Source organism: Sphaeramia orbicularis, chromosome 12 (genome assembly GCF_902148855.1).
Source record: "Sphaeramia orbicularis chromosome 12, fSphaOr1.1, whole genome shotgun sequence".
Classification (NCBI taxonomy): Eukaryota; Metazoa; Chordata; class Actinopteri; order Kurtiformes; family Apogonidae; genus Sphaeramia; species Sphaeramia orbicularis.
In genome coordinates this window covers 55,087,839-55,110,879 of record NC_043968.1, presented here as the reverse complement: position 1 = coordinate 55,110,879, position 23,041 = coordinate 55,087,839, and the positions used below count along the sequence as shown (strand labels likewise).

Here is a 23,041-nt window from a genome sequence, read left to right as displayed (position 1 = left end):
ATTCATAACACGCTTGACTTCAACGTTAGACGTGTCCAATTATTCGGGTTTTTTTGCTCCTAAGTTTTATCCCAAAGTGTAAAATAGAAATGATCATCTAAACCAGGGCCAGCAGTTTATGACACGAGGTCAGACTGCTTCATTACGCCAACGACGCATTAACCGATTTTGTGTTTGCTGAGGTCAATTGAGTGTGGCTTTAATTACACATAACAATAATTATTCAACAATTTCACTGTTCTGCACCATTGTATTCCTGTTTCATTTGTCATGGTGGTTTCACTTTTCAAAGCTTCACATCCTTGTTCACTGCTGATTTTGAGGGACCGCGAATAATTGGATACAGTCTGATGGTTTTCACAGCTACTAACTTTACTTCAGCATGGCATGGCTCACAGATGTTTAAAGGTTGTGTGTGAGAGACAGAATGAGTGTGTATTAATCTACTCACACTGTTGATAATGTGCCGTGGGGTGGTGTGAAAACAGAATTTAATACTGTCTGGGAATGGGTCCTTCATATCACATTAATGAAAACCTGTCCTCATTTGGGTGACGGAATAGTTTGGTCCAATAGATATTATTATTAATTTGTGTGAAACTACCAGCACTGATAAATTTACTTCAAGTGACATTTGTGTTTGTAATCATTGCATTGCTGTGTAAAATACATTAAACTTTCCAGTCAGGTAAATTAAGGCTTGTCACACTTAAAGCCGCGTATGACTAGGGTGTTATGCCCCGGCCTAGGGGTTTACCAGGACGTACATAATATGCGCTCTTTGTCCCCTCCCAGCTCCCAAGCACACAAGTCAGTCAAAACTAAAGTTCACAATATTTATTTTGTTAACAACTAAAGAAGGGTTAGGGGAGAGCATGGCTAAAACAACAAACAAAAGTCTTCAAAACTAAATTTCCTAAACAAAAATAAATACAAGACATAAAATACAGAAAACTAACCTAATCTTCCTATGAAAAAACAGGAGGAAACGTGAAAATAAAAGAGCCGTCCTCCCCAACCAGAAAAACGGTTTGAATTACAAAAGTTCTATTTACAACTATATACAAATGCACAAACACACTTGAACACACGACGACTGACGGTCAGAACACACACAGGAATCAGGGTTTGGAGCTGGTAGCAGACCAAGAGAGACCGAACGGCTGGATCCAGGGCCATTTTTAAAGGGGCCGGGCAATCACGCTCCACCAATCAGCTTCCTGCCAAAAACGAAAGACACAAGACAGACACAGCACACCTACAGGACTGGGGGAGAACACAGAACATACACACATATATAAACATAGATTATGACCCAGGGTCATAACAAGGGATGTAACGATTACCGGTATAACAATACACTGCGGGAAAATTCTCGACCCTTCAAATTCTAATTATCATTAAAACCTTGTTCGATTACCGCACTTTGAAAATTCCTGGTGATACTGCTCATTTCCTGGAGAAGCAGTGGCATTCCAGGCATGTATGTGCAGTTTGCAATGTTTGGCCTCTGAAAACATGGTTGAAGGCACCTGCACGGACAGTGCTCCAGAGATCCACAGATAGTGGACTCCCGACACACCTCCATACATACAGAGACATACATGTCTCTCTCTCTCTCTCTCTCTCTCTCTCTCATTGTGACATTCAGAATGGTTTGATATGGAAAACGGTCAAACAAGCTTCACTAGGACCTGTCTAACACTCAGGAATCAATAACATAATTGATAAGGAATTGGATTGGTAAGCAGAATCAACAATGGTATTGATATTGATAAAACCCTATCAATTCCCACCCCTAGTGCAGATATCTGTTATGGCCATAAGGTGCCATCTTTAATGCACATTTGTATGTTTGATGTTTACATGTTAATATTTTAATGATTCTGTAATTTTATTAGTTTTTTTCAAAATACAACTTGGTTAAATTATTTCAGTGTGTGTATAAGTACGTTTTAAACATTTTGAGCATGTTTCAGTGATAACAGTGATAACCGTTATAATTTTGGTCACAATAACTGTGATATGAAATTTCCATATCGTTACATCTCTACGTATGACTTTCATCACAATTTTTTTTCAAATTTGTAAAATCCGAGCCACAGCCTGATTATCACTAATCTATTACTCTTTCTGTACTCATGCACCTGACTCCATTGTAAACACAGTCTGCTTATTTGCATAACAAACCAAAACGTCACTCTGGCCTTTTCAGAAATTTTGTTGCAAAGTGGATTGTTGGAATGGCGACCAAGTGAAAGCGGTTTCTCACAGATTTGGCAAGAAACCGAGCCAGATCTCTGCAATGTAAAATGATACAGTCCAATGAGTCTAGTCCAGGGCTCTGCAACCTTTATTATCAAAAGAGCCATTTTGCACCCTCTTCTGCCCAAAAAAATAGTCTGGAGTCACAAAAAATAACAGAGCTTATAAACTTTTAAAAGTTTTAATCTTTTTTTTACATTTTATCTGTTACAACCACTGAATACAACCAACAGAATTGCAGTGAGGAATGGATTCTGGAGTATGATTACTCTAAAAGTACACAGTAAAAGTAGTTCATAGTATTTGTGCTAATAGTATATGAAGTACTATCACCAAAAATACCAAATTCACAAGGTACTTATTGGAAAAAATAATGTTATTCATCATTGAATTTAGTCTTAAAGCCTATTTCAGACGAAAAAACAAACACTTTTGGAGCTTGGAAGGGATTTTTGTGTATGATTACTCCAAAAGTACACAGTAAAAGTAGTTCATAGTATTTGTGCTAATAGTATATGAAGTACTAATACCAAAAATACCAAATGCATGAAGTACTTATTGGAAAAAATTATTTTATTCAGCATTGAATTTAGTCTTAAAGCCTATTTCAGACGAAAAAACATACTTTTGTAGCTTGGAAGGGGATCTGTTGTAGGATTACCCCAAAAGTACGCAGTACTCATACTCATACAGTTGCTCTATGAGAAGTATCACTATTTATGGAAATGATTCTCTTCAAAACTCAACACTGCCTCTGCAGTTTCCAGTTGTACTGCTCCATATTTTCCATCTGGGTTCACATCTGCAAGCTCCCGCAAAACGGACAGAATTACGTGAGTAATATACAAAGAACGGACAGAACCCTCTGTCCGTATCTCTCTGCGTCTTTAACGTAGAGCAGAAATGAGCCCTTACTTTTGTTGTCCGGAAGGCACATTTGCTCCTTGCAGCTCATCTACCGTAATTGTTGCACTTTGCAACAAAATTTCCGAAAAGGCCCGGGTGATGTTTCTGTTTGTTATGTAAATAAGCAGACAGTGTTTATGATAGAGTCATCTTCAAAGTTGTTCATCATTGTTCAAATTTGTGATGGAAGTCATACGCTGCTTTAAGTTACAGAGATCCAGATTGGCATTAGTGTTATCTGCACAGTGCCAAAGTTATGTAAGGAGATAGAATATGGTTGTGGATTAAACTATGTGATAATCCACAGTCTGACAATTCCATGTTGCATAATTATAAAAGAAAAGTGAACAGATGCCTGATAATACTGATATGAAACTGGCTTTATGGGGTGTAAAAGCAGTGTGTAACTGGTACATGAGCTGTAGGGATCTGCTAGGTTCTGGAAGCACATTAACAAGTCAATTAGTGAAATACAGGACAAATAAACATCCATGTTTAAAACCTGAGCCCTGAAATAATCTCTCCTGGCTGTTAGTTTAGATCTAGGCTGACCTTTATCTAATATGTCAAAAGTATTTTATGGTAAGCATTAGTACTAGTTAACAGTAGTTAGCAGATACATCATATTAGAATTTGAGCTGATGATTGTAAAACAGTTGCTGTGATGATATGATGATAAATGATATTATTGTTTATTATTTTAACCTCAACCCAGTCATATAATAGTCTATTTTAGCACATACACCTTACAAAGATCAAGACTTTTTAGCATTCGTACATTTAACATAAAATAAATTTGATTTTTGTTGCTTTTACTGCGTTGTCCATTGTAAAGGAAATTCCATTTTAAAAAAAGAAATGTATCTGGAAGAAAAACAAAATAAAAACAAAAAACAAAATGGTGGTTGCATTATGGTGTTTCTAACCAAGACAATTAGTTAATGTTAAAAAAAAAAAAAAAAAAAGTGAAAACTTTAACTTTCCTGGGTCTCAGGAGGTTAAACAAAGCCCATCACTGAACAATTCAACAAAAGTACAGAATCAAATTGAAATGTGAATTATGGCTGCAAAAACACAAATAAATAAATAAATAAAACAACAGTGGTTGAAAACAGCAGAAGGGGGATGGGTCACAGGGAGATGATGTCATCAAAAGGTGACAGCTTATGCACAAATGATGATAAAATATTATTCCTCTTTTAGTTTCACCTGTGCATATATAGAGATACTTATCAGGATTTTTTTTTTTTAATAATTCCTGTTATTTCAAATAAATCTGATATTGCAGTTTTAATTATTATGTAATTATTGGGATACTGGTGAATATAATTTATTTTTGACTGATTCAGTTGAAGCTACAGTGTTGATATGTTTTTTTAGCCTCATTTAGCAAAAATCCTGCTTATAGAAAATTTACTGAAGGAGAGAGACTTTTTTTTTTTAATCACAGCCTTTTTCAGACTCATTGTGGATGTGACTATTGGTCTAATCTGTGTCTCAACATAAACACTTCACTTTTCTATAACAGCAGGAAATGTTGTCAGGTTCGTCTGTGTTTATATTTCTCTGTTTCATTTGGAGATAGCTTCAAGGTTATAATAGTTTTGGATTTTTCATTATAGTTTAGTTTTATTTAGTTTTGACTTTTTTTTCTCTAATTCAGTTAGTGTAAATTAGTGTTTAGAGCAGGTTTGCAAGTTTTTGTTAGTTGTCATTTTTTCTGAATGTTTAGTTTTAGTATTAGTTTCAGTTTTTTCATATATTTTATCTTCCTCACCATCCTATTCAAAGAAATAAGTGAGGTGACCCTGGACACTTTATTTGGGGGTCGGGTTAGGGCGGCTCTGATTTAGCAGAGACACAAACATATGTACAGTATGATGGATAAATTCCCTGTAGCAGGTTGCAGGGGGTAATGTAGGTGGGGGTGCGATCCATACACGTCATTTACCTGAAAATGAAACTGAAACTTTCCATACTTTCACCGTTGGCCTCCCGACTTCTATATACTTCTCTTATACCGCTGATCTTAGTCGAAATTTTCACGTTCTATCCTTTATCAACATTGACAAAGACAAAAACTAAGGGAATTTTATACATAATTTTCATATGTTTTAGTTAGTTTTGTAAGCACACAATACAGTTTCAGTTAGTTATCGTTTTTTTTCTTTTAATTTTGAGTTTTTATTTATTTCAGTTAACAAAAATGTTTTTTTCAATTTTAGTTTTCGTCATTTTGTTCATTTTCGTTAACGATAATAACCTTGGATAGCTGCACAGAGAAGGTATTTATTGTCTAATTCTAGTATTTTGTTCCTCCTGAATTCAGTTCCTTTAGTGTAACACTTAAGATTTTAGAGTCAAAACAGGGAATTGATAAAAACCTTAAAATGAATTACAGAAAATCCATTTACACCAAGTAAAATGCAAAATTAGGCCACTCTTCTGCACAAGGTGTGTGTGTAGCCGTTCACATAGATATGGGCTGTCAAATGTCAAAATGTCTTATCTTTTTGCATTGAACTGCCAGTATCTAGGTGGCCGTTGCTTAGGAATTTTTTCCCTCATATAGCTTAGCTTCACAGGGTTGGCTCTTAAAACCAAATACATCACACAAGTAGAAAGAAGAAGAAGAAGAAAATAAATAAATAAGCCACTATCTTGTTTTATTCGTGACTCACACAACCCTATATCATACATAGTATCAGTGCACTTCTATAAATCTGAGAGAACTTTCACAAAACAGCTTGAATGTGCAAAAAAAATGTTAATATTCACACCTCTAGTCCCATTTAAGATAGAATTTACAACTTGCACATGGCTTAAATGAACACTAAAGATTCCTCATGATGGTATAATATATATTTTCATTCTATCCTTTATGTAACCAGATGAGCTCCTTATTAAGATTAAAGTCTGTTTTATAAGAGTGACGTTGTTACAACAGCATATAATGACCAAACAATTAAATAAAACCATAAAACCAAGATTAATTCAGAACCTCCACACCCATTCTAGTGCAAATTTAGAAGAAATCACACTGACCAAGAGTATTATTCCTCAAATACGGCTTTAATTCCCCCCCCAAAATAATGAGTTCTGGTAGTTTTTTTTTATGTATTTATTGTTATTCCAGGACAAAGGGACAGTATATTAAACTAGCATTTGTAGAATGTTATGAAAGCACAGACTATATTGCTTTTGGGTTTTACACTCGTGTGTGTAAGTAAATAAAAATATAAGCAGCCCAAGGAGAGATTTCCACAGACAGCAATAAAACATAAAGCACCATGGTAAACTGTATTGAGCTGATATGTACACTCACAGTCAGTGAAAACTTCGAGACCATATTTTTTGACTTAATTTTTATTTTGAAACCCTAAACTGGAATTTTTTCCATATGAATCATTTGTTTAGGATATTGGCATACAGAAACAAACATCAAAAGTTTCAAGAATAATTTCAAAACAAAAAACTTAACAAAAGAAAATGGCACCTGCCAAACACAAAGTCACAACAGTAGCGGTCCTGGTCTGGAGTTGTCACTCTCTCTCGCCCTGGACGTGGTCTATCATCAACAGATCCTGTCGTGTTGTGGCGTTCAACCAGGTTTGTGACTGTGGGTTGGGAACAGCCCATACATAGGCCTGGCTATATCACTGGAGCTCAAACCGGCCTCCACCGTACCCAGTGCCTGGAGACGTTGTTCACGTGATAGACGTGGCATGATGCCGTTCACTGGACTAACAATGGTGGCCTTTTTTGGGCCTTTATATAGGCCTTCAAAACCAATCCTCAAACTGTGCAGATCCCCACTGAGTATTGCTCAATGTATTTGGTCCACTTTTGCAAAGAGACCAACCCATGTGCAATGAACCATGACAACATGACAACTCATCATTATCTCAACTACCCAAGCACTAAGTCATCAATAAATCCACAATGAAAAAAAAAAAAAAAAAAAAGTAGTGTGAGATACTCCCTGGTAAAATGTCCAAATAAAAGAGGATACACAAGCAAAGGTGTTAAAAAAATGGGCAATGATGACTGGGAGTACAGTTGGTGTCGGCTGCTGCCTTACCGGTACAGACAGCTGCCTGTCAGCCAGCGGAGCCCATTAAGAAAAAAAGAAGAGAAAAAAAAAGAACACAAATAAATAAATAATAAATAAATAAATCCACAATGAATAATTACAACCCCCCTACAAGTAGAAATATGCAGACATTTCTACCTCAAAGTTTCTATTGACTGTCATTATAGTAATAGTAAGGACTGCATTTCATCTGTGTTTTTGTGGTAGAGAGAAAGCCAGAATATACTCAGATTTCATAAAGTATCAAGACTGGATCTGTTTACTTTTACAGATAACTCCTGCAAAACTAAAATGAATCTTGAGTAATTCACTGTTCATTCTGTTCAAATCATACATGTCTTGATGTGATGATGGTGGAGCAGCTCCAGCATTTACCTCTTTACGTCAAGTGTTAAATTGTCCTCAAGCTCTACTTGTTATTGTAATTTTTTATATTAGATTTCCCAGATGCCTTATGCTCACAGTTTACTTTAACCAACTCACAACTGTGGTAAATAAATGTTTATATGGTTCAGTGGCAACAGCCAAGTAAAGACAGAATGGGTCTATATGATGCACAATTTAAAGGAGGTTATTTTTTATCTTTCCCCACAGATTTCCTTATGTGACACTGCAAGTTGTGCTTGCAATCTGTCTGCATATGATTTAATAAGAGCAGCTAATGAAGCAATCAGCAACTGTCTTCTTTGCACTATTTGCAAGTGAAGGAGCTCTTGAGTTTCACAGTCTAGTGGAGATAAAGGGGTGACACTGATGTTACCTTGAGCCAATTAGTATTCTATTTAGGCAGAAAGTTTTGACTCCTTGTGAATTTGCTCTCCTAGAAGAGTCACTTAGTTTTGAATGCAACTCGTGTCTCCAGTTCATTCTGGCCTGAACTGATTTCATCCCACACAAAAACGATTAAAAACCAAAGTGTAATGTTTCTGTAGCAACCAGGTCCTAAAGCATTCATAGTAACATCTGCCTAATGCTGAGCTACTCTCCAAACTGTAAAAGTGTTGTAAAGTTTTATTCTTTAAATGCCGCAGTCTTGATCTGACCTGTATGTACACAAAGCACAAAGCTGTCACATACAACCAAACATGGAGGCAAATGAAGTCAGCGTTTACAGCAGTGTTTGTCAGCCTTGGGGTCGGGAATTCAAATGGGGACACCTGAAATTTCTAGTAATTGATAAAAAAAAAAAAAAAAAAAAAACCTTACTAATAAAACATGTATGGTGAGTTGACAGAGACAATCCCAATACATAAAAGACAAAGTGTGAGTCTGAAGCTGAAGCACTGTGGTACTGTTTATCTTTCAAATGTTCATTGTGGTCGGTTTCAGATGCTGCAGCTCTTTCATAACACTGGGGAACACAGTTTTTGTTGAGTTAGGTCTGACAACTGTTTTTAACTAATTTTTGGGTGCGGAATCCAAAACTGATCTCAGTTTTTCTCTATCACATCAAGTTTTTGAACTATAGGATCCCCGTTTTCTTAAAAAATATGAAAAATACTGTACTTAACAGATATGTGCTTGTTTTATAAAAAATTTCAAATATTGACATATACAATGAACTATCAAATCCCCTACGAACTGAATCCTCGTGAATTTCAAAATCTGCATCATTGCTGTCACTGCGTTCTTCCACATCACTCAGATCTTGTAGAGGAGGTAGTTGTTCGAAAACTGGCAGTGGAATTTCAGCTGAATGAGGCATTGGTCTTATAGCTGACGGTAGATTAGGATATTCTATTTTACTTTTATTTTTCTTGTCAAATCCTTATGTTTTCACTAAACAAAAGTAACAGTCTGTGCAGTCTTTTTGCTCTCGCCAAACCATGGGGATACCAAATGCCAACTGCTTGTACACTTTGTGAGGGGCCCATGGCTTGTCTTGATCACTGAGTTTCACTTTAAAATATGCAAAATATGCTTGTTTGACAAATGCACTGATGTTTGCCCTCTGACTTGGAATGGTGAAACTACCACAAATAAAGCAAAAGGAGTCAGGGTTGTTCAGGCATTTACAACGAGAAGTAGCAGGAGCAGACATGATCTGGAACAAAGGAAATATATACCTGTGTAAATAAAACACTAAGATGGAATAGTTACAAGCTTTGGAAACTAAAAAAACAGCATAAAACGAAATAGAACTTACAACGGTATGCCCATGGTTACAAGGTTAAGAGAAAAGCCAGCACAAATCCTCTTAATTCCTACTATGCTAGCTTTCTGTTTGCAGATATTGATAGTACTGACCTATTAGGAGCTGCACACACCTCTCACCGCACTGTCTCAATTGTGACTGCACAAACAAGTTGCCACGTAGCTGTAGATGAGTCCAGTCGTAATCATCTGGCAAGTCTTACTACAGCTAATCAGTGGAATTTTGCTTGTCTGGAGGGTAAGCTGTGGAGGAAAAACTTGACGTGCTAGAAAAAAACTGACTGCAATTTTGGAATCAGCATGCCAATTTTAGATTAAATCAGCGTAAAAATCTAACTCAACAGAAAAATTTTTTCAAATTGTTCCCCAGTGTAATTCATAGTTTGAGTTCATGTTTATTCAGTATTAATTGTCAGCCTTGTTAATCCCAGCTGGACTGACTGTACATATCCTGAGCAAGGAAAATAAAATTCTCACATAAATATTTATATATTTAGTTAGTTAGTTAGTTAGTTACAGGACAGTGTGTATTGGCATTAGTTACAAAGAAAAAGATGCATGCACCAGATTTAGAAGAGAAGCTAATTTCCGTCTGTTGTCCTGGACAAACGACTACGATAATAAACATCACTTAGATTACAAAGTCATAATATACTGGAAGAAAACTGTTAAACATGACAGATATAGGAAAGTCTGCTCAGATTGAAAGGCTTCAGCCAAATACATAAAACGTGGCTTACATTCTAAAAATACACTAACTTTCCTAGAGCAAGAACAAGATATAAAAGATAGAATGAGAGGGAGAGAAGAAGAGAAAGAGAGGGAAAAAAAGAGCAAGAAAAATAAATAAATAACTAAATAAATAGATGAATAAGCTAATTATGCAATTGCAAATCAGACATAGAAAAAGTATAAATAAAAACTATTGTCCTAAAAACTTCAATAGAACTAACCAATACAGTTTATACAATACATGTGTGCACAGATTAGAACAGTAATTCATTTGTTTGACCAGACTGGAGTCTTTGCCATAGACACTAGAATGTATATATGTGTTGGCAGTGCTGGTTATTTAGGAGCCATTTTTCTGTAGCATTATAAAAACACTTGTAAACGGAGCAGGTTTTCAAGTCATCTAATGTCATCTACAATTAATGTTTATTTGCAATATAGTATAGCAAACTATTACATGATCAAAAACAAATTAATTTTAGCAAAAAAAAAAAAAAAGTCTCCGTTTTGAATGTCTGGGGTCGCCAGAAATTTGTGATGTTAAAATGGGGTCATGACCTAAAAAGGTTGAGAACCACTGGTTTAGAGTTTCATATAGAAGTTTCTGAATCTGAGTAAAGAGAAAGACAAACTTTTTTTTGAGCAAGTGATTTCCACCAGCGCTGAATTGCGATAAATACCCAATCAGAGGGAGAGATCTATATCTAAGGAACTATGTTTGGAAGTAAAAATGTCTAATTCCAGGTTATTTGTGCTGTCCACACTGACCAGCAAAACACACCTGAACTACAGATCATCAACAGTAAACTAATTACAACAATAATTTTAATAAAAATAGGACCAATGGCCCTGTAGCTTACCAGCCAAATTAAAAGCTTTGGGAAATGTATCCAGATGCCATTTATTATCACCCAGTTCTGTGTATTTATTCTATTACAGAAATAGCCCATGTTTTAGTCATATTCCAATCAGATCTGTAAAAAATTCAAATTCCAACTTGATATCATTGATACTTACTGATTTATTGGATCAATCCACTTCCTATCTGTTATAATGGGAAAATTTTTCAAAGTCGCACCAAATCCAGAATCAGATCCGGATGGAAATAATTTCAATACCTTGTGTTGACATCATCATACAGAAGCTGTATACCAAGTTTGAAGTCAATCAGAACTGGAGTTTGGGAGAAAAAGACGACTGAAATGTTTTCCCCATAAGAGCCCATGTTAAATTTTCCGTAAGTTCTCGGATCCAGAAGAAGATCCTGATCAGCATGTAGCCATTATGTTTTGGTCATCTCCCCATCTGTACTGGACTGTAGAAATTTACACTGGAAATCATTTATATTTACTGAGTTATTGCATCGATCCACTTCCTATCTCTTATAATGGGGACATTTTTCAAAGTGGCACCAAATCCAGAATCAGATCCGGATCCAAATAATTTCACTAACTTTTGTTGACATCATCATAAAGAAGCTGTATACCAAGTTTGAAGTCAATCGGAATTGTAGTTTCAGAGACGAAGACGATTGAAATTTTTGTAACGGATAACAGATGACGCCGACGGACGCCGCATGACGACAATAGCTTATGGCCTGTCGGCTGGTAAGCTAAAAAATGACGTTTTGCCTAAATCATTAAATACTCAATTTCTGGTTATGTTTGTTTTGTTTTGTTTTTTTGCGTTTCCTGAAAAAAAATAACTTTGCAAAGGGGATGATATGATCAAAAACCAAGCAGTCATGAATCATCAGAGGATTACTTTTACCTGCCATGGCCTTCAGACCATTTCAGACCAAAGATATGCAACAAAAAGATCTTCAAAATGCACCTACTTGCCAAACTCTGGTCTATAAAACACTGAATTTTTGCCAGTTCAGACCAATGCAATGTGACATCACAGTGTATCGTTTCCATAGCAACCCATCTCCTCATATCCATTCTAGCTCCCTGCTTTTTATGCTCTTTTGTAGCTGGATATATTTCATAACATCTTGAAATATACCAGTGAAATACTGAAAACAATAACACAGGAGAGGGTAGAATATTTATTCATCTCCCAGAGCAGCTCTGTTGGTGCTAATGCTAATCTAATGAGGAGAGAAAACCCGGACTATGGAGACAGGGTTTGCCAGGGAAACAGCTGATAGGAATGCTGTGTTTTGTGCGAACAGTTGGATACATGTTTGTAATAGTGTTGTAGTCATATAAAAGCTCTGTTAGAGAGAGGTATCATTTCCAGGCAACCAGCTTCTCTTTTCTGTTGGACAGGAATGTCATGGTGCGTTCAGAGGCACCTCATAAACTGTGGATGCTATACAAACGCTCATAAACCTATACAGAACAGATAAACCATTCTGTAGCTATTTAACGGAAAGTGAATTGCCAACATCCAGCTTGACTTGAGTTGAAGATGCTGATGATGGTCTCAGTTACATACATCCAGGAAAAGATCCACAGTGGACCAATTTCAAGGTTTTAGTTTAGATTTTACACAAAAATCCTTTATTTATGCTGTTGCTTTCTTCAGTTCTTCTGTAACAGACTGCAGCACTAATTACACTGATCTATGAGTAAAATGCCTCCAGAACAGAAGTAGTGAAACTTTACCAAGTTTGAGTCATTAATAAAGACCAATTAAGGAAAAAAAAAAAAAAAAAAAAAAGAAAATGCTGGTTGGCTGCAGATTCCAAGAATCTTGTGTCAAAATGTGAAATATTGAGAATGAATGACAATGGGTTTTACTCCAAAGGTATGTTCGTCTCTACCAGATCTACTTTAAAACATTGTCGGCACATTACAATGTTAACTTTACAGGTTCTTTATACTGGAAGAATTAGACATTTATTGGATAAAAGTCCATGAACCAATGTGTAATAGCATTTTAGCACATACATCAAAAACATTGAGCTAACCAGCACTTTTATCATTTGTTTTTCAATTCACCCTATTAACCCTTTATAGGTCACACATAGTAATACTCTGAAATTTCAAATTTCAGCCTTCGTGTGTTATTGGAGTACATAACCAGAATGTATTACTTTTGTGAAATTTTGCAAAATGTTTTATTGTCATGTGGAAAATCCAGGTTAATGAAGTTACCATATTTAGTTCCTTGCCCGTATGTGTGTGTGTGTGTGTGTGATGGTACAAGAAGTATATATTAAAAAAAAAAAAATACAAGAAAAATGCATGTAATGTCAAAGGAACATGTATTTTACATCATTAGATCCAGACCCCTGTCCACATCCACATGATCCCTTTGAACATCATTCCTTACATTAGTACCATTACTCCATGGTACCTAACAAAGCAGGTACACTCACTGTTCATGCAGAGGTGGACCTTACAGACCCTGAAGACCACATTGGACCGGAGATTATTGTCTCACTGTCCTCACTGGAACTCTTGCTATCACTGTCCTGTAATATGTGCGAAATGACTAAAAATAGTCACTTGTTCAAGAAAGGTTTTATTTTATTTTATTTTATTTTTTATTAGTGATCGTTAACAAGACATTATGGACAGAAAAACAACAACACATAAACAAAGGGAAAATCAAACAAATAAACAAACCAAAAACAACAACGACAGAGAATTGAAAAACAACAACGACAACATTATATTACAATGAAAAAGATCATAAATGTAAAGAGCAACTAAACAATATAGCTTGATTAGAGGCGATAGGGAAAAGGGGAAGAGGGGAGTGTGAATGAAAGTGAGAAAAAGAGAGGGGGGAGTTAGGGAGAAAATAATAATTGTTGTAATAATATAAAAATAAAATAATAAAATAATAATATTACCAGTAGTCTATTTTGCTAGTATTATTGTGCTCGATAAAGCAGTGGCGGCTGCTCATCTTTCAGACAGGGGAAGCTCATTGTTGGCTTACATCAAAAAAATTGTCAAGTTATTTAAACATAAATTCAGCCCTCCATCCCTTGTGATTTGTATATTTGTGTATTTACAGTGCAAGCAATGAACAAGTAATTTCGTAGTGGTTTCTCTCTCGATTTCACAGCAGAATGCACGACAGTATTAAACTGAACTCTGTCAACTGAAGGAGTAGATCTAAAAATAGCTGTCAATCAGATGAGATTCAGCCTTTCGACTGATCCTCCAATCAGCATGTGAAAGCCTGGCGTCCAGCCCAGCCGAGCTCCGCCCACAGCTCCATTCACCCCCAGAGATGCTGAGCATCTGGGGGCGGGACAACATCGTGGCATTTATCCAATTACCGTCCAGTTTTGAGACAATGAAATAAACTGTTCCACTCAGTCCCATTGAAGTGCATGGACGCTGAGCGTCTACGGACAAATGCATTGAGCAGAGATCGTATGAGAAAACAGCGCAACAGGAATGTATGAGAAGGGAACAACAACGAGTCTGTTGATTTGTGATAAAGCTGATTCTGAACAAACTCGTCTGTAAGATGAACGTGTTCTAACACATTTGTAGTTAATGAAATGTCAACACAACCGTAAATATTTGACCAATTAATTTTTGTAATTTTAGGGGAAGCTGAGCTTCCCTTGCAGTCTATGAGAAATCACCTCTGCGATAAAGGTTTAATGTATGTAACATTTAGCACTTTTAATCACTGTGGCAGATCATTTCTAAAAACATGTAGACCAGTGATACCCTAGAAAAGCCGTAAGCTAACGCCACTGGGCATCCACCACAAACTTCAGATAATCTCATGAACACACACAAACCTTACACTGAACATCTTCAAATGGATGTTTGATGTTTCTGTCAAGATTCCAATGACTGTACATTCCTAATGCTATTCTCCACTCATGGTATGTCAAAAACAAATTATGTGAAGTCTGACATGCCAGTTTATTTTGGGCCAGAAGAGGTTATTATACCCAGGCTTAGCAGACCTGCTGTGTTAGTCACGCATCTGGCATCAACACTCAGCTTGACTGCAGTTCGCTACGAAACAAAAGCAGTGTTCTGATTCTGTCTCTTCAAACACTGCAAATATTTCTGTAACAATCAGTGTTCATGTATTGTTTTTCTCTACATAATCCAAATCTCATCATCTCAAAGCCATCTCCTTTTGAGAACCACTGAAGGGCGCCTGCAGTAGTTTGATGGGAGGTGGGGGTCTACACTGTTGCTTATTTCAGGCGTTTAATAATTGAGAAGCTAGCGTCAGCCTGGTTTAGTTTGATGAAAGTGCCATCTTGCTGGCCGGTACAGCTGGTTGTGCCTTTCATTATAGGCCTGTGCAGTGCCAGTAGTCCCCGTGGATGGCAATACAGGGAAACAAAAGCCAACAAAACACATTTTCCCCGCTGTGTAGGATACAGTGAGGTATTGTCCGGACCGCTGCAGAATGGTGTCAGACCCCTGCAGAAAAACATGATGAACGCTCAAATGTCTGTTTCATTTTGGTCCTTAAAGGTTTTGGGCTGGAAATGTGAAAGCTTTCCCAAAGAGGAGTTATCATTTATTCTGGTTGATTGGTCCTGTGCTGGAGTCGAGGCTGCGCTGGGAGTTTGCTGAGTTCATCAAAACCCACACACAATGTTTAATGTATTTTATCTGCAATGTGCCTACTTCTGTTTAAGGCAGCAACAAAACAATTATCAGTGATGTCTGTGACAGCAGGAGGTGTGGAGTAACTGAATATGTGATACTGGAATATTCATTCAATCGTTCATTTTCCAAACCACTTTGTCCTTGAGCACGTAGTGGTGCAGTAATGTAATAGTGATCTGAAACACAAAGGCACGTATTTACTTACAGTTCCAAATGAAATGGGTTGAAATCAGATTACGGTCATGTTTTTCTTTGAGTCCAAGTGTATATACAGTACTTTACAAAAGTCCCAGTCTAACTTTAGTTTGTTGGTTATAGGGGTGTAAACAATTAATCGGCTATCAATTAATTGTCGATAAGAATTTGCTCGATTAAATTATTAATTGTTGGTTAATTGCCCTTTTCCACAGTGGGATTTGTGGCACCACTGCCCAAACTAGGCTTCATCGCTGAAGCTGAACAATGCCGTGGCTGGGATAGCCAGTCATTGAACTTGATCATGGTGTTGATGAGTTAGAATCTCTTTAGGGACATGGTGGAGTCAAACACAGACCGGCCTGTCTGTTTGTGGGAGCGATGCACCCCCACCTAAACACACACAAAAATGTGGGGTCGGGTCCTGGACGGAGCATTTTCCCTGGAGGTTGGTCTAGTCCGCGGTCATCTGGACTATCTGGTCAGTGGGACAGAAGTTGAAAACATCCTCTAGGCCCCTGATCCAGACCACAGGTATGTCCTACATTATGTCCCGCGGTCACCCCGGTGGCCACGAAAAACAGGGGGGGGGCAGCATCTCCTCTGGAATCTGGCTCCATCATGTCAGTGATGCAAAGTCAGAAATGCCCATTTCTTCTACACTGCCCCTCTTCAGATCCATTTATTTAATTGAATTTCTCTGCTGAATTTCTTTAGTTCTACTCCATAAATGTCATTGTCTGTTCTGTATCCAATGGTTCAATAAATCAATCATTAAGGAAAATGACATGATTTTTTAATTTAGTATATAAATAATATTTAACTTTTATTCTTATAGATCCTATCGAAAGACAAATTCAGGTTCTCAGGAAAATCGCTACTTATCAGTTAATCGTTAATCGATCAATAAGGTCAGCCAACTAATGATTGATGAATTAATCAATAATTTGCATCCCTAGTTGGTTTAGTAAAGTTCTAATGTCCACACATAAGCATTTGTCTCTGTATTTAGATCCAATCTGGATGAATGTGAAGTACGTACAGAAGGAAAAACAAAAGCTTCAAGAAAAAACAGCCTGTATAAACAAAAGTGGTTGTATTTAGTGTGACCTCCCTTTGTGCTTAACATGTCTGTAACCCTTTTGTTCAGACAATATGAGATTTATGGCACTAATTTACTGATGTGTTATACCGCGTTTCATTCAACACATGTTAAATGTTAATTGTTTGTGCTGTGTCTCATCATGGGGTCAGAGGTCACACTAAACAGTCACTTTCACCTTTACAACACATTTAGTTCAGTTTTTTGTGTGGGCACATATTTCCTATATTTTCTTGTTGTATCTGAGGGAAACAGTGACTAAAATAAACATGTATGCTCATTTCCACCTTGAAAAAACAACAAAGCTAAAGTTGGAATAAGGCTCTCGGCACCGTACTGTCTGTAGGAAAGTTACAGTAGACTGTAGAAAATGTACAATTTTTTCAAACATTCCAGTTTAAATAGCTTTTGCGGCAATAGTTTATGAGGTACCCCTGAATGCACCATGATGTTCCTGTAAATGAAACCAACCAAATGAATCCAGAGATATAAAATTATGTTGTGCTACTAGTTTACACTAATGAGGTGTTCAAGATTTTGTTTTTGAGTTGTTTTTGCTTTTCTAAAGTAAAGCATCTTTGAGAATTTAGAAAATTCCAGTTGAAATTCTGTGTTTTGCTATGATTATAATTATTATTATTATTATTATTATTATTATTATTATTATTATTATTAGACACAGAGAATTCTTGTCGCCATGGTTATTAGCTCCCTCATCTCCCTCATGCCCTGTCAGTGTCATGTCTTTGCTCTGTAAAAATATAATTGTAAAGTTATTTTTGTGAGAAAATTAACATCTGCTGTCAGAGTTGGCAGCTGTGTTTCACAATCAACATGAAACTGAGCAAAATAGAAGTGACCAGTTTCTACACCAACAAAACCAGACTCCCACACTGAGTGCATCTCAGCTTCATAACTTTCTTGCTGATGATTTGACATGACATTTGTTAGTGGTAATGCAGTTTATGTTGTTCAAAAGATGAGGTTTATTGATATGGCCCCCGATGGTTTGCTAGCAGATTTATTGTTATAAAAGCATTGGATACTGACTAGAGTCTGCCTTAACTCTTTAAGTGCCAGACAGTTAAGGGGCTAGTAAGCCTTAAAAGTGCCACAGAATTTGGCCGTTTTTCAGTATTTCAGTAATATTTGAAGAATCCTGCAGGAAACTGCTCGGTAACATCTGACCAATCACTGATTAGATCCAAAACGCACCGGACGCAGCCGATTCATTATTGATCGTAATTTGCATAATTTATAATAATAATAATAATAATAATAATAATAATAATAATAATCTTTATTTATATAGCACTTTTCATACATTAAAAACTGTAGCACAAAGTGCTTTACATATCAGTTTAAAAATCAGTACTGCCCCCCACCCACTCACCCGCACACACACACACATATACATGCAAACCCACAAGCTCACACATACTTAAGAAGACTGACTGAGCACGGGTAGACCAGAACAAAAATGTACAAGTAAAAGTAAAACATCAATTTAGGAGGCGCTGTCTCAGGGAGCCATCCGCACCAGGAGGCAGCCGCCGACCCCGGCGACCAGGCACCAGCAACACAGCCCCGCATCCCAACTAGTGGGAGACGGCCAACTGGGACCCCCACCCACCAGAAAGGAGCGGACCCCAGTGAGAGAAGGCGCCACAGCCCCCGGAGTCCACAGCCGCCCCCCGGCATGGAGGGCTCCCTCTGATGAAACACCGGAGAATAAGAAACATTAAAAAGATATAAAAATATTATTCGGTCGCGTGACCTCAAATTCCCGTCTGCTTGGTCTCAAAAGGGGGACACAGAAAGAACGTCATCGAAATGTGAGAAGAAATGGGGGTGGATGGTTTGTTTGTACACAAATATGGCGTGTTCTCCAAAGCTGATCTGATCGGTCCGTGGCACTTTACAGGTTGTTTTCGTAAAGCCGATTTAATCGGCCCATGGCACTGAAAGTGTTAACAGTGGGTTCTGCTGTGTATTAGACAGCTGTTTTTACTGCTGTACATAGTTCACATTTATCCAGACTGGATCTTAATATAAAGGCTGACAAGTGCATGTGTGTGGACATTAGAACTTCACCAGAACTAGCACACCTGATGTTTGGACGGTACTGTATGTATCTGAAACTGTGACAAAATGATCAGCTGTGCACCAGTGCATGCTTCTCTATTTACTTACTTTCACTCAAAATGGATGCTGTTGTAAATAGTCTTAATCGTTGCAAACAAAACATCACATCACCTTTTTGTTTCCATATACAGGGTGTATGAAAAAAAACTATGCATTTTGAAAAATTACCCCCAGTTCCGCATTTGATAATTTTTGGAATTTTCTTTTATGGACGTCAATAGGTAGGGGATTGGTGGATATTTGTCCAAATTTACAGACCCAGGTTTTCATGCATGAGTGAGCAGGGGCAAATTGCGCAATCCAAGTTAAAACTGGTTTGCGTGAAGTAGCGATGGGATTTAAATCCAATCAAAGGTCATGGGAGGGGACAATGGGCATCCATCTTGTTTTCCACAAACTTGCCTGGTTACAGCATTAACACTTTGGCCACCATGTCAATTTCATTTCTTTACCCATGGCAGCTGTTCCTGCCTTTCAATGTTAATTCAACTTGTTTAGGTCTGGAAATGTCACATTTTGTGGAAAACAAGATGGATGCCCATCGTCTCCTCCCATGACCTTTGATTGGATTTAAATCCCACCGCTACTTCGCACAAACCAGTTTTAACTTGGATTGCGCAATTTGCCCCTGCTCACTCATGCATGAAAACCTGGGTCTATAAATTTGGATAAATAACCACTAATCTCCTACCTACCGACATACATAAAAGAAAATTCCAAAAATGATCACATGCAGTACTGAGGGTAATTTTTCAAAATGTATAGTTTTTTTTTTTTTATACACCCTGTATAGCTCACATCTGAACAGAAACTGCTAGCTTCTATTTACTTCAGGTAAAAGCCACATGGCTGCTTCTATGAAACAGGACATGGGGGATAAAAATTCAAACCAGATGTAGACTAATGTTATGAAGCAAGATTGGAAGTACTTTGGGTCTATTTTAAAAATAAATACTTACTGAGATAAAAGAGAAACTATTTTTCAGATAAAACACATTTTCATATTATTTTACTTTATATTTAATACAAAAGTCTGCATGTAACATGTTCAAAAGGACACAAAAATTACACGCAATTATTATTTTTTAAAAATCGCTTTATTCTCTCACAGGTACATTTTGGGAATTGAACTAATTATGCAAGGCAGAGTGTTTCACAAAAATGACTGCTGTTGCAAAATCATTTGTGATTTATACGCATTTAACTGGGCAAGTTCTGCATGTAACACAAGTGGACACGATGGGTTACATGCAAAACCTGGAATGAGACTGCTGATTCATGAAAAACCAGCATGTCTAGGTTAGAAAAACCACTAGGATCGACAATTTTCACACAGTGTCTTTATTTATAGCGGTATATGAGATCATTTCAAGCCATGTTTTCCAGATAAAATGCACTGACACCTAAGTAGTTTTTGATGGCCCAGTTTTGGTCTGATTTTTGGCCTGAATATTTTATTAAAAATTCATAAATTTCGGGATGGCTCAGAGCAGGAGTATATATTTTTTGCATTTATCTGAGGTCATTATCAGGTACATTCTGGGGTTAAATATGTCTAAATTTGTCTTTTACTACTCGGTCTAAAAAAGCTGGCAAAGTGCCAGGTACCAAAATGTACCCAGTTTCATAGAAGTACCCAAATACATTCACACGGCTACATTTATCATCACAACAATGGGAACGGAATATATTACAAATCACATCAGAGGGCTTATATTCTATATTTTGTTCTGAAATGCAGTTTACAACACTGGTGATAGCGGTGTTAAAAAGCACCATCGTATGGAAAACTTCACAAACAGACTTGTAATGATGAAAGGTAATGAAGGTTGCAATTGTATCATGAAAAAGATAAGGACGAAAAAAAAAGCGATCTGGCAGTTCACCGTCTCCCTGGTCTTTTCCTGAAGCACTCCCTGCATCTCAGAGATACTGCACCCCCCCACCCCCACCGCCCCCTCCTCCGATGGCTTTGAAGAGAGGAGGTTGTCACACAGCCAGTCACAACGCTCACTTTGCATGTCCCCCGGCTAATTTCCCCTCCAGTCTCGTTCCACTTGACAGGCGTTCCTCCAAAAACCATTTAGAAGAACACTTTCATTTTCCGCTCCTTCTCCCCTTTACCTCATCAGTTTTAGGGAACCATTAAGAGCTTAAGTGCACGAAGGCGTACACCACAGAGACGCCGCAATGAATATACAGTAGGTCTCATATTCCTGATTCTAGTTAAGTAATTTGCACTTCAATTTTTTATTTATTTATTTTTTTTCCCCAGCTAAATTTTCCCTTTGAGCTGCTGAAAGGCCAGCCTTCTAATATGTGCATCATGAAATCCTCTTCAGCCGTGAATTATTAAATTCATCATTTTTGCGATCAAGCAGGATAGGGTTTAAAAGATTGAATTATTAAAAAGTTTAATAGAAATCCTTTCGGTTTCTATTCAGTGAGGTCCTCCAACTCCCAGTGTGACACACTAAAGCTGAAGCAAGATCACAGCCAATAAATGGACCATTAATAGCGTCAGAGGCTAATAAGAGTGAGATGTATGCTTTTTTTTTTTTTTCTCCCTTCAACTCGGTGGTATTGGGAAAGGCTGAAAAAAACGTCTCCATCATCATTTGGAAAAAAAATAAAGCGGATGGCGCAAACAGCTGCTCGGATGATGGCGAACATAAACTCCCTCGGTGAGAAGTATTTCCACTTATTCAGTGCAACAACCTCTTAACTATCTCAGAGGGGCAATTTCATGCCCTCTTCCCGCGATTGCTGGGTCATCCTCAAAAGAACTCCTCCCTGCAGAGGCTTTGCCGGATGATGATGCATGTACTGAAATGGTGTAAACGGGGCTCCTCACCCTAGGCGCTGCTCCCTATCTATCGCACATGCTGGAACAGAGGCGCACATGCTCAACTCAAACCCCAATGAGCGGTGTATTATTAGCAGCATCTGGAGCCTGGCTTGGCCCTGCAGCGAAGACAAATAGGGATCTTATGTTTTACTGGATATCACAACAACAACAACAACAGAGAGAGAGAAAGAAAGAGAGAGAGAAGAGAGAGATTCTACAGCAGATTTTTCACTGTGTGTTTGTGTCTCAGACCAAAAAGGGGAAAACAGCTCAGTGGCACCTTATATAAAAGATCCACCCCCTCTATTGCCCTAAATTGAATTTTATAATCTCATACCTGCCCCCTCCCTGCTTCCCCTCTCGCCGCAGGCTTTGGCAGACGCTGTATATACTTCATCCTCAGATAACTGTAGCATCAACCCACCCACCTTCACTTGTTCTGCCGAAAACACACAAACATCTAATTCTGTCTGTAACGCGGGCACACATGCAGACAGACACAAAAAAATTTGCCAATACTGAACAGAAGTGTGGGTAACTAGCACCTCACCACTGTTTCACAGGCAATTAAGATGACAATTAGAAGTAACTCACAGGCCAGGAACATAACACATACAGGTAGCGATAAAGCAGTGAAACTATTAAGGCTCTGGAAATTAATGGGCAGTTAATGGATCGCTAATTTCTGAACTGAGTAGTCTAATGTTACTTTTCAGAGTAACCTTTTCATAACAATGCTTTGGAGTTGTTACAGGGTCAAAACACAGTAATGTCCCATCAAAGAGCAAACTTTAATTGATTGCCATTCCAACATTTATTTGCACTTTCAAATGAAATTGTCTCCAGTGGTCTACGTGACTGACTTTCGATGCTACGACGTGTTGAAAATGTCATGTGATTCAGTCACGGGGCCATGACCATGGACCCCTAAGGGTTAAGTGATTGCCATTCCAACATTTATTTCAATTTAAAGTAGCTCCTTGTTTTGGATAATCCCTTATGGTCCAACTAAAGCAAAAATGAATTTAAAAGTAAAATGTGGGTCA

At 37.5% G+C, this 23,041-nt stretch overlaps 1 protein-coding gene across 2 annotated transcripts in view; it reads left to right on the top strand.

The window, feature by feature from the left end:
- The window catches only part of lrrtm4l1 (leucine rich repeat transmembrane neuronal 4 like 1), a 179,817-nt gene that overhangs the window by 74,771 nt on the left and 82,005 nt on the right, over positions 1–23,041 (top strand). The gene's annotated exons all lie outside the window — the stretch shown is intronic.